Raw genomic sequence first — 15728 nt, 5'->3', positions numbered from 1 at the left:
GTAAAGCTTATTTAAGCCCCTATAGAGCTTCGCCAGCTGTGCGCATGCGCACAGCAGGCGAGCCCTAAAAAAACAAGACTTACCTGGTGCTGCTGGCAGCTCGTGGCTACAAAGCCTTTCATACATCATGAAAGGCTATTTTGCATTCGCAAACGGCTGATTTTATCGAATCACACTATTTGCCACTGAAAAAACGTTCATACATGTGGCCCCAAATTTCCATAGGATAAGACATTTTATGACTTGATTATGTATATCAAGGCGCCATTTGACGATTCATCGTGAAATCTTCCCAAAAAAGTGGCCTGGTGAATCTTGTTCTGCATGGAAAGTTTTGGGGTAGTCCGTCATGCATGGGATGAGAAAAAAGGGAGGTTAAAAAGTGTGTGTTTCTCATGTTAATTCCCATAGGATCTACAGCCTGAACCGCTGATTAGAATTACACCAAGTTTGGAAGAAAGCTAGCTTTTGGTTCACAGATTGTGCTTTTTTTATTTGATGTGAATCCGTTCAGTAGTTGTTGAGAAATTTAAGGGAAAAAAATATAGATATCTGTGGGCGTGAGTACTTCGCAAATAATCGTGAAAAATGACAAGGTCGCACAAGGTATTGCAGAGCTCTGATTGGCTGCCAATACTTCAATCAGGAAGTGTTGGCAGCCATTTTGGGACTCAGCTTTAGCCGAATCCCACAGAAAAACTAAAATACAAAAAAAGAAAAGGGTACACGGTAGGAATACCCTGACCCCCTAAACTTTATCATGGAGTCCCAGAGGGATCCCGCAAGCCAAAAAAAGATTTTTTTTTGTACAGAGAAATTGCGATCCTCGCAAATTCGTGGCAAAAAAAGAAAGTAAAAAGCAAGTGCGGACTCCTGCATTTGCTTTAATTTATAGACCCTGGGTGCGCCAGGTCCTGGGCAATGCAGGGTTAATTAAAAAAAAATGAAGTTGGTCACACAGGGCCCTCTTACAAGGGCTTATTTTTGCTTTTAATGTATGCGGGGAGCCTCGCATGTCACCCCCGTGCCCTGGGAACAGTCGCCTCCCCAGGGAAAATTCCTATGAATAAATGCAGTATGCCTGCCAGCCCCCGCAGCTTAGGGAATGCCACCTCCCCAGGGCACTTAACAATATGTATACGGTGGGATCGCTGGTCCCGCCCGCGCCCCAGGGACTGCCTTTTTCCTGAGGCCAAACATATAAAATTCATGCAGGGGGCCGTGTGCCCCCCCCAGAGCTCATTGGTCCATCACCTCCCTGGGAAAATTCATTCAATTTAAGGTGGGCACGTAGTGCCCCCGCAGCCCCGGGACAACCACTTCCCCGGGGTCGAAATAAGTTAATGTAGAGGATCCTTAGCAGATCACTACCTCCCCGGGACTAAGCATAAAATAATTAATGCAGGGGGCTCGCACATCCCCACTCAAAGCCCTTTGGACCATCACCTCCCTGGGACAATTCATTTATTTAAGGGGGGCCACATGGCCCCCCGCAGTGCTGGGGACCGCCACCTTCCTGGGGCTCAAATACGTTAGAGTAGGGGTTCCATAGCAGACACCGGAACCCAGGGACCACCACTTCCCTGGGGCTGACTTTTACGATGGAGAAGGGCCGGCTTCTGCTACCTGATGCCCACCCTCGGTAGGTAGCTGTTTGCTTTTGCTTGGTGGGAGTTGACAGCTCACACCAAGCAAAAGCAAATATAACTCCACTTTCTGCAAGTGTGAGCTGTCAAACAGTTCCTGCATGCAGAAAGCAAAGTTTTCATCTGTTTCTCTGCATGTAAATATGCAAGCAGGGAAACAGAGGAAGACATTGCTTCCGCAAGCAGGGAGCAGCTATTTCAAGCAGGCTCCCTGCTTGCGGGAGCAATTCCGGCTCTGGCTGCAGTTGGTGCTGGCTGGGACAGCAGATGCTTTGAGGTCCCCACAGGGTTCCCGGGGCAAGAAGAGAAAGAGGCAAAATTATGGTCAGAAACAAGTAGAAAGAGGCAGAATAAAGGTCAGAAATGAGCAGAAAGAGGCAGAATAAGTCAGTAGTGAGCCAAAAAAGTAAGATAAAGGTGAGAAACGAGCAGAAAGAAACAGACTAGAGGTCAGCAATGAGCAGACACAAACAGAATAAAGGTCAGCAATGATAAGAAAGAAGCAAAATGATGGTGAGAAATGGGACAAAAGACAGAATAAAGGTAAAAAATGAGCAACAAGAGGCAAAATAAAGGTGAGAAACAAGCAGAAAGTGGAGAAATAAAGGTGAGAAACAAACTGAAAAAGGCAAAATAGAGGTCATAAACCAGCAGTAAGAGGAAAAATGAAGATGAGAAATTAGCAGAAAGATTTAAAATAAATGTGAGACCCACTCAGAGGCTCACACACCCATTCACACACCCACCCACAGACTCACTCAGACACTCTTGCATGCTCTCACAGACCAACTCAGACTCTCATCCACCAACTCACAGACCCACTCAGACACACGTGTTCCCATTCACAGACCCACTCAGAGGCCCATGCACCCACTGACTGACCCGCTCAGACACTCACTCACCCACTCAAGGACCCACTCAGTGACTCACACAACCACTAACAAACTCATTCAGACACTCGGCCACCCTCTCATTCACATTATCAGATACTAATCCATCAACTCTAAGACCTTCAAAGCCACTCATGCATCCACTCACAGACCCAGTCAGAGACTCTTGCACTCACTCACACACCCAATCAGACACTCATGTATCCAGTTACAGACCCCCTCAGATACTCATGCACCCACTCACACACCCATTCAGACCCTTATACACCAACTCACAGATTCACACAGGCATTCATAAACCCACTTAAACATCCATGCACACACCCATACAGTCACTCACACACCTGCTCAGAGACCCACACAGCTACTCACACACCCACTCTCAAATGTTACAGTTAGCGTATAACATTAACATTAAAAAAAACATTGTAACTCACTGAAGAAAACAAAGCTTACAGGAACATTATAGTTAGGAAGGAGTGTTTAAAAATAGGTAGGGAATATAATTAAAAAGCGATACAAAAGGGAATGATGGACGGAGCGTTTGAGTAAATCAAACACTCACCCCAGTCAACTGATCTGGGTTTAATCCATCACCGTTCTTTAGCCCACTCAGCCACCCCAGTTCAGACATGGCCATATGCAAATCAGTCTGACCCTGTGCCTCATGGAAACAGTTCAGCCCGAACTGCCAAGCCATGTCTCCCCTGGACCGGAAACAAACATCCTGGGACAGGTTTCGGATTCACAATCCTCATCAGCCAGGCTATCTTGAATCCAGTGGCCAAGTGAGCAAGGGACTCACTTCTGAGCATACCCTGACAACTTAGGGCGAACAAAGCGATACAAACGGGGATGATGGAAGGAGCGTTTGAGTAAATCGAACACTCACCCCCAGTCAACTGATCTGGGTTTAATCCATCACCATCCTTTAGCCCACTCAGCCACCCCAGTTCAGACATGGCCATATGCAAATCCGTCAGAAAATTCTATGTCGAATTACTTTGGCGTTTGTGGACGGAATTGGCTGAAATTTTCATGAAAATGGCACCTGAAAATTTGGGGGGGTTTCGTCAAGGGGGGGCCGAGAAAATAGGGGGGTCCCAAAACGCGTTTTTCCCATTCATTTTTCCATAGGGCGGTTGGAATCACTTTTAGCTCGAACGGCTGAATGGATTTACACGAAACTTGGCAAAATTGTAGATATGGTTTGCCCGACGTGCCTTTGCTATGTCTCAATATATGTGCTCCAGTGGATTTTGAGAAATTAACGTTTTAAAAAATAGATATATCTGTGACAGTGCTCCGGTTAGCGCCCCGGTTCGCGTACCTGACGCGTAACGGAACTTCGCGAGGAGAAGCGGATTGGCTCCCTGGTGACTGTCAACATTCTAAACAGTCCGGAGCGGCTGCCATCTTGTGTCTCGGTAGGATCGAGACACAAGAGGTGGCAAAAACAAAGGGGGAAATGAGCATAAGGGGGCAGAGTACATCCTCCTTGACCCCCTAGGTTTGATGAGGGGGCTTTAAAAGGGCCCCGCAGGGCAAAAAAAAAAATTCTTATCGTTTTTTTTGCGGGAAGCGGTCCGGGGAGCGTAAAATATGGAAGAAAAGAATGAAAGAATGTTCAAATATTGTATGTTTATTGATTGTTCTTTTTGTTGTATTTTTTAATTTTTTTTTTATTTAAGTACCAACATGTAGGTACCAATGCAGAGTCTAAAAATAAATATACACCGTTTCCTTTGTAGAAATCTTGCATGTTGTTACAGAAGTTATTGTGGTATATGGAATTCATAGCATAGTCTGTGAGGAAAGCAGAAAGAACATGGAGGCAGGAGATGATAAAGAGATGTTAAATACACATTGGAGATAATATAATGAGAGAAAGGAAGTAACTATGAGCAAACTTACTATGTAACACAAAAAAGTTGCACAGTATATTTTAGGTCTCAATTTATATTTTATCTTTTTGGGTACTATTTCATAATTTTCATATTAAAAAGAATAATGTCTCAAACAATTTTAACTTTTAAAATTTAAATTTATTGTTCAGATTTTTCAAAATCTAAGAGAATTTGTAACATTAAATCATCAGGAATGTCCTCCTTTTCATTCCAAGAATCACATTCACATTCTTCAGCACATTTTAATAATTGTTGGTCTACTGATTCATCCATAAAGTCTAGTTCTTCTTTTTCTTGGTTTGGATTGCTTTCAATCTTAATTTCTAATGAAATTGTATTTTCTTTTGCTGTGCATCCATTTTCTTGCTTTAAATTGCATTAAAAAAATATATCAGTGGAGATAGGGCACTGTTGGGTTTAAGTTCAGACAGGTGCTTGTGAGTTTTTAACAGTGAAGTAATCTTTGGGCAGTGCATGGTTTCAGGCAGGAAGTGAGGTTCCGTGACAATCATAACGATGTTTTTGACTCGTTCGAATATGGACGAGTTTGGTATCTATGAACCGCAAATGACGAGTTTAGTGGGTGTACGCGTTTTCGCTACACTACTTTGCACCATTCGTCTTATTTGTGGGTTTCTTCATCTGAACCCACGGGTTCCATTTTAGATACGGCATCCATTTTGTTTCTTGCCCTCAAGTAGCCAGCGAACGGACACTGTCCGCTTCGTGACCCTGGGATTCCCAAGCTCTTGCGGAAGACATGTGTTCCTTTGAGGGTGTCTTTATGACAAGGGGGATGACACTGCAAAGGCAGATGGCTCCGCTCGGGGCTCGCCTTGCCGTGCCGGTCTATTGTTTCAGTCGTGCATGCATTAGGCACGAGTCCTTTGATCCTGCAATCACGTTTCCGATATTGCCCCCTATACTCTTTTCAAACTGTTGTCTGTTTTCTGTCTTCCTTGCACCTGTTTTTGCCTCTTCCCTTAACTCGTTTACAGCCAGAATGGAATGTACTAATGGTGGGATAACGTACTTTTACAGTTGGGAACCGGCGATGTTACTGTAATTATGTTCCGGGCTTCTGAATACATGAAAGCGACCCTTTTGAAGTCTACTGTGGGAACTAAATTGTAACCTTTTGTTCACTATGTTGTGCTATGACTAAAAACTGTATAAAAATGAGCGATCCACTTTAGCAATTTGAAGCAGTCTCCTAGAACCTACACACGTTGTACTTCTTGTGACTTCTGTGTTCCCTGCAGTAAATAAACGCTGATCTTTGACGCCGAAGGAAGTGTCCCGTGTCTCTGTAATTTGTACGCCGGAACAGGTAACCCATGAAGGTTTCAGGTGTTGTCCCCTGGCACCGCTGGGCCTTAGAATAGCCCAGTCCTTCAGTTGGCGCCCAACGTGGGGCGACATCAACGGTACCGGTCCAAAGCCCGACGATCGTGAGGAACTTCGTGTGAAATCTCCGAGGGAAGGTGCACCCCGCTTCATCGATCCTGTTGTCGAAATAAGTGGCCCGAAGACTTTTCCCGCGAAGATCCCTGCCTCCTGACGGCTGCGACGGGCTGATGCCCTGACTGTCGACCTGTTTTGGCGCCTGGCGTAGACCTTTGTACAGCGAGACGATAGACGGGCCTTCCTGGTGACGCCATCGATCTTTCAGTTAAGTATTTGTGGGTCGCTCCCAGTCCTTAGTTGTTGGTTCCTTTTTGGGACCTTTGCTTTGTTGTTGAAACTTGGTTGTATGCATGGTTCCATTGCATTTGTGGTTCTTAGTTGTTGGTTCTTAGTTGTTGGGTTTTATTTGACGGTTGCAATTGCCAAAAACCGAGGGTCTTGCATTTTTGCGAGGATATCGTAAATCGATAAACCCTTGAAGTTTGTGAAACTCGGTTAGTGTGCACGATGCCTGGCCGTAGTACTTTGTTTAGTTGCTTTAAAAGTTGCGGTGCGGATTCCCGATTGGAGGACTCATGTCCGATACCTCCAGTTGGAACTCCGGTCTATGAACTATATAGTCGACATGGAGTAGGTCCTATCGCATATAATGATTATTGGATCCGCTATACCAAAGACGATGGTGTCCTTAGTTGGCCACCCCATGGTAGTTTCGAAACAGCAATTTTGGATAATCTCGAAGCAAAATTGTTCAAAAAGAAGTCTAGGCCGGCCATGTTTGATTCCTTTCGGTTATGGCGTAAAGAAGCCAAGCAGAAAGAAATCAAACAGCTTAAGAAAAATAAGAGGGAAGGTATTGTTATGACGATGAGGAATGCAGAGCAGTTTCAGCGAGACAAAGAAGAGAAGGAAAAGGACGTTTTTGATAGACTACAACGTATGGCGGTGGACAAGTGTTATCCCGTTTTACCGTCGAGTACCGATAAGAAGGGAGAGGAAGCAATAGAGGACCCTTTGTTGTCCTATCTACTGAAGTCGCCACCTCCATATGCACAGGATACTACAGCCCCTGTGGTTCCTCCTGTTCCTCAACTTGTCATTCCGGCAACTGCTGGTCAGCCTGCCGTTGGTCCGGTCCTTCCGAACCCTCTCGTTCCTCAAGTTGTCCCTGTTCCCTTACCTGCCCCTCTTCCTACTGTTCCACTGCTTATACCTTCTCAGTCTGCTGTTCCCGCTACTTCTGCTCTTTTAACTACTCCTCCTGCTCCTACTGCTCCTACTGCTCCTATGTTTAGCCCTCATGTTGTTGCCCCTGCACTTCTCTCCTCTTCTCCGTCTGTCCGTAGTCGCATACTGAATGCTGTTGCCAATCTTTACTCTCCTTTTGGACCTATCCTTGGGTCCGATGTTTCTGATGTCCCTCAGAGACGAAGTCAAATCCCTGGTGGTAGGGAGAATGATACGTTAATGAAAATGGCGCATAATTGGATTAGGTATCCCGTTAAAAACACCCCGCGCATAATTTTTGAGACCTTCTCTCAGTTTAATGAGCCCACACAGAGATTTGTGTTTGAGGAAATGTGTAAATGTTTACGAGAAATGCTGGATAATGATGAGGTAGATAATGTGCCGCCCGAAGTGACTGTACTTCAGCATCAGTTTTCGAGTGGTATGATTGTGGGTAGTAATGTTCGGCGTGCTGTAGAACATCTTCTATCTTTTCGGCCTACAGTACTACCTCGAGCACTGTTTAAAGACGAAACTGAGGTATGGATGGCAACACCTGGTCAGTATCCTATGCGAGAAGTTCCTCCAGTGTGGATGCCAGGTGATGCTACTGCCATTCCTATTATTCCTCCACACTTCCAGAGAGTGTGGATACACCTCCCATGGAAGCGATCGTATGTTTTGCAGGTGAAACAAACTTTGCCTGATCCACGGAAAAATCCGGCAGGTTATTATAAAGAGTTATCCCAACTAGTGGATGCTACTATTATGAACCTTGCCGACATTGACATGTTGTTTGGTAACGTGGTTCCGCAACCGGTTTGGGCGAAAATCCGTCAAGAGAATCACGCAGCCGAGTTAGGCGGTGATTGGGCTGCTCTTGCGGCGGCTGACAGACGACAAGTTGGTGGGGCTAAGCCTGAACAGCTCATTACTGATCTGCCCCAAAGAATAATTACCCTTATGAAGACGCTTATGCCAGCAATGAGAGTTAATTGGGATAAATTGTCCGCGTGCAAGCAAAGGAAAGACGAGAGTGTCTCCGATTTCTTTACGAGATTTGAAGAGGCATTCATCAACCACAGTGGTCAGGATATAAGCACTGAGGGAGGTCAGCGATTGTTTGTTGACAAATTTGTATCGAATTTGTTGCCTGAACTCAGCAATAAGTTGAAAAATTCTGAAAGTTTGTGGGCTGTTTCTACTACTGCTCAAATATTAGCTACGGCGCAATACTATGAAAATAGAGAAAAGGAAGAAAGTGATCGTGCAGATAAGAAAACAAAGGATCTTAAAACTAAAGTTCTGTTGCAGCAAGCGTATCCTCCGCGCTCGAATCAAAATGACTCTCAGCAGCAAAATAGATCGCAATCACAGTATTCTAGGTCGCAGCCGCGTAATGATTCCTCCACCCCGAGATCTATGCTCGGTTATAATCAATGTGCGTACTGTAGAGAGGAGGGCCATTTGAAGTTTAATTGTCCGGTTTTGCGCGACCGAAGTAATGGTGGTTCGGCTCGAGGAGGTCGTAGTGGTCCTCAACAGGCTTCACGTGGTAGAGGTCGTGGTGTTACTCAAAATCAGAATGAGCGTTCTAATACTTCATCAGATTCCAACAATTGTTTTGATCAGCGTGGTTCCTCGTCAGGTAGATCTGCACAGTATCATGTGGACGATTGTTACGTCGAGCATGATATCAATACTGACGGTAGTTACTAGGACAGCCACAGACAAAGAGAGGGAGTAGTATCAGTTCCGGTTGATCAGAGAGGGCCTTAGTCGCAGTTGCCACATCGGGCGTAGTTGAGCCTTTTCTGTTGGACACTGGTGCAGCGAAAAGTTCCATCATGCATTCGAAACTCCCTGGCATACCTTTGTCTGGCTTAACGAATGTTTCTGTTGGATTCTCTGGCGCCCCTGTTAGCAATCCGGTTTCTAGCCCTTTGCCCCTTACAATTGGGCCTCGTGAGCTAGAGGCTCCCTTGATTTTGACTACTGGTTGTGGTGAGAATCTTTTGGGTCTGGATTTGCTGAAACGGTTATATGCGACTCTGTAATATTCTCCTGCGGGAGTGGAGCTTACATTAGGTCGGAGAGTGATCTCTCCTATGTACTTGTCAACTGATAAGCTCCCACCGGAATTGAGTTCTCTTCCTAAGTCTTTGTGGGCTACGGGTCCCAATGATGTGGGCCTGTTGGATATATCACCTTATGTTGTTCAATTGAAATCGAATGTGCGATTACCACGTATTCCCCAGTATCGTATCTCCCTTGATGGTGAGCGAGCATTGTTAGCGATCATCTATGACTTGATCGAGAAAGACGTTATTGAGGAAACTCGGGGAAATGTGTGTAATAGTCCTGTGTTACCTATTTTGAAGCAAACTGATCCATCCAAGCCTCCTGTGTATCGTTTTGTTATTGATTTACGGGAGGTGTAGAAAATTGTGATTCCACAATTTCCTGTGGTGCCTGACATTACGGCTTTACTGACTCTGATTCCAGCATCCGCTTCTTGGTTCTCAGTGATCGATCTGAAGAATGCTTTCTTTAGCATTCCGATCGCTGAGGAAAGCAGAGATCTATTCGGCTTCTCATTAGGAGGTCGCAGCTTTAGATTTAAACGCGCTCCTCAGGGCTACTGTGAGAGTCCATCGATCTACAGCCAAGCTCTTAAAAGCCAACTTGACGCGTTTGTGCTACCAGCTGGTGCGGCCTTGATTCAGTATGTTGATGACTTGTTAGTGGCTGCTGACACTAAAGAGATTTGCAAAACTGCTACAGTATCGCTGTTACAGCATCTATGTGACTTACATCACAAGATGTCACCTTCTAAGCTGCAATATTGTTGTCAAGAAGTAACCTATCTAGGTCACTTATTGTCAAAGGAGGGAAGAAGGTTGACCCCAGAAAGAATTGCAGCGATCGCTCGAATGACTGTGCCAACAATTCAGAGGGATGTGCGTGCCTTTCTAGGTATCACGTCATACTGCAGGCAATGGATTCCAAATTTTTCATTGCTAGCGAAGCCATTGGTAGCCCTCACGTGCAAGGATGTTCCGACTCCTTTGCCATGGACTGAAGAGTGTCAGAAAAGTTTTTCTGAATTACGTGATGCGTTGTGTTCGGCTGCTGTGTTAGGTACTCCCGATTACAGTAAGCCGTTTACACTATACGTTCACGAGAGAGAGGGTTGTGCGTTGAGTGTTTTGACGCAACAATTTGGTGGTAAACAGCGTCCATGTGCATATTTTTCCTCGACCTTGGACCCAGTAGCTAGAGCTTTGCCGAGTTGTCTAAGAGTGACAGCGGCAGCTGCGGTGTCCATCCGGCAATCTGCAGGATTGGCTATGGATAATATGCTTACGGTTATGGTTCCGCATGCAGTTGACACTCTCTTGAATCGTACAAAAACTCAACACTTGACAAGCGCAAGGTTGTCTGGTTACAAGTTGACGCTTTTGGCAAGTCATATACAAATAAAGCGCTGCAATGTGCTAAACCCGGCGACATTGTTGCCGACTAATATGGAATCAGATGATGTACCACCACATGATTGTTATTTAAGAACTGAGGAAGAAACGAAGGGTCGTGTTGACCTAAAAAACACTCCATTGGCAGACCCCGATGGTACTTTGTATGTTGACGGTTCGTGTTTCAAGTTGCCGAATGGTGATGTGACGACTGCGTATGCTGTGGTGACATTGAGTATGGTTGTGGAAACTGCGAGATTGAGTCAGAATTCGGCTCAAGCGACAGAGTTGGTTGCGTTGACAAGAGCGTGTGTTTTGTCTAAAGGAAAGCGAGTGAATGTGTTTACCGATAGTCAATATGCTTTTGGCGTTGCACATAGCTTTGGTCGACTGTGGAGAGAAAGAGGATTTATGACATCGCATGGTACGAAGATCCAACACGGAGAGCTTGTGAATGATCTTTTGGATGCACTTACATTGCCTAAGCAGGTGGCGATCATTAAATGCAGCGCGCACCGAAAGGTTACGGATGATGTTGGTCGTGGTAACGCGTTTGCGGATGAGATTGCTAAAGAGACAGCTAAAAATCTCGCAACCCGAATGTACGTTACGAGTTCAGTAAGGTGGCCTGCGGAGACTGGTATGTGTGAGGACACTGTTGAGAGTGTGAAAGCGATTCAGAATGAGGCCACCGAACCTGAAAAGACTAAGTGGAAAGAAAGCAATGGAAAGTAGATGCGCACGGATGTTGGATTGATTTGTCGGAAAGTCAGAGATGGATGCTGCTGGATGCATATGTGCTAGCCGTTGTGACTATGGCTCACGGCTTGTCACATATTAGCGCGAAAGGTATTTGTAAGTTGTTGTCCCCTGTATGGAAGAATGATGGTATCGCTAAGTGTGCTGAGAGAGTGGTTAAGAATTGTATGGTATGTATGATGTACAATCCCGGCAAGGGTACCCCCACTCCACATGGCCATTTTGCTCCTCCTACATGTCCCTTTGAGGTTATTCAACTGGACTTCATCCATATGGAGAGATGCAATAACCTGAAGTACGTTTTAGTTGTGGTTTGCGCATTCTCTAGATGGATTGAGGCCTATCCTCTTAAAGATAATACTGCCCTGTCCACAGCGAAAGTCCTACTGAAGGAATACTTTCCTCGGTATGGAATGCCACGGATTGTGTGGTCAGATAACGGAAGTGAGTTTGTGGGGAGTGTGATGAAGAGTGTGTGTAAGGGCCTTGGAATTCGACAAAAATTCCATAGCGCCAATCATCCCCAGTCAGCGGGTTTAGTTGAAGGGTACAATGGTACTCTAAAACTGAAACTTGCTAAGATTCAAGCTACGACTGGTCTGTCATGGCCTGATGCCTTGCCTCTGGCTCTCTTATCAACCAGGGTGACTGTACACTCTCGAGTAGGGCTTAGCCCGTATGAGATTGTGTTCGGCCGTCCTGCGAACATTTGGGGGGTCCCGAGGCCTAGGGCCTTTGATAGTCTTGAGTACCCAATGTTAATTGATTATCTTCATGATCTGACTGCTAAACTGAGGTTAATTCATCAACAGGTCTTCGAAGCTCTACCGGCACAGACTGAGGGTCCTGGACATCGGCTCCAACCGGGTGACTGGGTGATCACCCGCAACTTCGGCGGAAAACGCAATTTGGAGCCGAGATTTGTGGGTCCGTTTCAGGTTCTTCTGGCCACAAGGACTGCAGTTCGTTTGGAAGGCCGGAAGAACTGGGTGCATGCCACCCACACCAAAAAAGTGCCTATTCCTTTGCCAGCAGACTCTTGGGTGAGAACTGGTCGCCGCAACGGAAACGGAGACCCCAACAAGATTTGTGCCGTTTAGTGATGCTCAACCTGTAGGAGACACTTCATTGCAGTCAGATACATTTGTTGAACCATTGGTATTGGAGAACCCAGGGCTTGAATTGCCATCTGATCGATTGAACGCTGTTTCACACTCTGCACAATCCGAACAATTATTCGAAGAACAGACTCATCCTGGAAGGAATAGATATTTTCTTTGTTCTCATAACAAAGACTAATAAACAAAACACCTTTTGTTTTTTTTTTCCCTTTTTGAATTCATATTACCCCCTTATTGTGTTTTGAACATTATGAACAATTGCATCTTCTATTAATTCTTGAGTTCTTTTCCACATATGTTTCTTTTCCACAGCTAGGAGATTTGTAATAAAATTGAATGTTTGATTAAAGAAAACCTTACATCCGGGTTGACCTTAGGGCCGTGCGGGTACTTCCTTCTGTTTAGCAGGTTCCTGACACTAGGTCGGTACTTTTGTTGATTCCTGGGAACTCCCGGGAATTGATAATCGCTACTCAAAACGAAGTGCGTCAAGAACGTTGCAGACGGTTTTTAGAGGATGGAATTCTCAAAGTTGTCAGAAGTGGAGAAGACTTTAGCTCAAAGATTGACACTACACAGGGTTGTACAAACGAAATGCTTTCTGTTCCAGGTGTTCCTGCTGTTTTTGACTGTTTCCATGTTACTAGTGGGTGGAGTGTATTTTGGACTACAGTCGTTATTACCTTCTGCTTTACCTACTTCTTTTTCTGTACCAAAATCTACTCCCACTGTTTCTCCACATTTCTTTCATCCTCTACCCCAACACGAACAGGTTAGACGTGTGGAATTCATGAATAACTCCTTTGTCCAGCTCCTTCTTCAACATCAGTTGGTGATGAACACTACTAACTGTTGGGTGTGTGGTTTAATGCCACATACCATGGATAGGGGAATTCCGTATTTGGTTCTTCCTTACAGTTCCGAGGGTCAGCTCGAGCATTCCAAACTATGTTCCGTAGCGCACTAGATTCCTACCCCCATCGAGAGCCACGCACTACAGATCATGGTCCTGGCCCGTACCATAAGCCTTTGGCAAGAGCGATTGCTGTTTTAGATAGAGATATTTTTGATGCATCGCTTATTCCAGAGGATGAGGTGCGAGCATACAGGGATCTGAGTGAGGCTGAGTATAGTATGTCAGTGGGTAATCGACAGCTTAAAAGCTCGTCTCCGATCTGGATCGTACCCCATCTCGGTAATTTCTGCTTGAAGGGTCTTGGCCGAAATCCGCGAGCTCAGCTTGGGAAGAGTGCTTGTACTGAAACGTATGTTTTACCAACGCTCTCTTCCCCTGTTCTTTTGACTGCCAAAGGTACATACTTTGTATGTTACGACCGCGCATATACATGGTTGCCTCGTGACTTCTTGGGCACCTGTTATATTGCGAATCTGTTGCCACCGACCTTCACAGCTGCCTCGGACTATCACAAGACTAGAGTTGTGAGAGGCGTTATTAGCGAAGCAGGAGACTTCTTTAAGGGTTTCCTGCCGTTTTGGGGACCTATGGTCAATAGTAGGAACCTGAGACAGTTGACTCGTGTGGTAGAATCGACTGCTAATATAACTGCGAGTGCTCTTGGTAATCTAACAGCAGAGCTTCAGGCGGATACGCTTATGACGTTGCAAAATCGTATGGTTTTGGACGTTGTTCTTGCAGATAGAGGTGGTGTATGTAAGGTGATCCATTCGAGTTGCTGCATTTTCATCCCTGATAACGCTCCAACTGTCTATCAAGCCATCTCGAAGTTGCATAAGATCTCCAAGTCCATACACGTGGACGTCGGTGATTGGACGCTACTAGGATGGTTTTGGGGCCTAATGTCGACGTGGGGTTGGAAGATTCTGATGATCATTGGGGTTGTTGTAGCATCTCTATTCACGTGTTGTCTTTGTGTGCAGTGTGGTCCTGCCTTATGTGGCCTCTGTGCTACAACGTGTATAAGACGGCCATCTGTTACAAAGGAAGCATTGATGGATAGAATAATGTTGCAGCAACATCTGAACGATCTGATGAATATCGAGATCGATTCTGATATCGACTAGTGCTTGCCTACATGAGGGCAAAAGGAGCGTCTGAGCTTCCGTGACAATCATAATGGTGTTTTTGACTCATTCGAATATGGACGAGTTTGGTATCTATGAACCGCAAATGACGAGTTAAGTGGGTGTACGCGTTTTCGCTACACTACTTTGCACCGTTCGTCTTATTCGTGGGTTTCTTCATCTGAACCCACGGGTTCCATTTTAGATACGGCATCCATTTTGTTTCTTGCCCTCAAGTAGCCAGCGAACGGAGACTGTCCGCTTCGTGACCCTGGGATTCCCAAGCTCTTGCGGAAGACACGTGCTCCTTTGAGGGTGTCTTTATGACGAGGGGGATGACACTGCAAAGGCAGATGGCTCCGCTCTGGGCTCGCCTTGCCGTGCCGGTCTATTGTTTCAGTCGTGCATGCATTAGGCACGAGTCCTTTGATCCTGCAATCACGTTTCCGATATTGCCCCCTATACTCTTTTCAAACTGTTGTCTGTTTTCTGTCTTCCTTGCACCTGTTTTTGCCTCTTCCCTTAACTCGTTTACAGCCAGAATGGAATGTACTAATGGTGGGATAACGTACTTTTACAGTTGGGAACCGGCGATGTTACTGTAATTATGTTCCGGGCTTCTGAATACATGAAAGCGACCCTTTTGAAGTCTACTGTGGGAACTAAATTGTAACCTTTTGTTCACCATGTTGTGCTATGACTAAAAATTGTGTAAAAAGGAGCGATCCACTTTAGCAATTTGAAGCAGTCTCCTAGAACCTACACACGTTGTACTTCTTGTGACTTCTGTGTTCCCTGCAGTAAATAAACGCTGATCTTTGACGCCGAAGGAAGTGTCCCGTGTCTCTGTAATTTGTACGCCGGAACAGGTAACCCATGAAGGTTTCAGGTGTTGTCCCCTGGCACCGCTGGGCCTTAGAATAGCCCAGTCCTTCAGAAGTAGTACTATTAAAAAGTGCCTGTGATGAAGCCTAAGTAAATTCATAATTATACCACAGAAGCCTAACTCAATCAATAATTTAAATAATTAAGTCTTTCTCAATGACTAACTCTTATAGAGGGACAGTATGTAACTATCTGAAAACGTTTTCCTTATTTAATTTAAAGTGCATAACATAGTTCTCCTTTCAAATTTTTTAAATTATATCTTACCTTTGAAAAAGAAGTTAAAGTTGACAGTGAAAATGCTCTAGAAATGTACTTCAGGAAGTAGTAGTCAAAATGGCTGTGTTTCTCTCTCTTTCTTTATATATAT

This window comes from Lissotriton vulgaris, chromosome 1_1 (assembly GCF_964263255.1).
Source record: "Lissotriton vulgaris chromosome 1_1, aLisVul1.2, whole genome shotgun sequence".
Classification (NCBI taxonomy): Eukaryota; Metazoa; Chordata; class Amphibia; order Caudata; family Salamandridae; genus Lissotriton; species Lissotriton vulgaris.
This window is presented reverse-complemented; position numbering follows the sequence as displayed.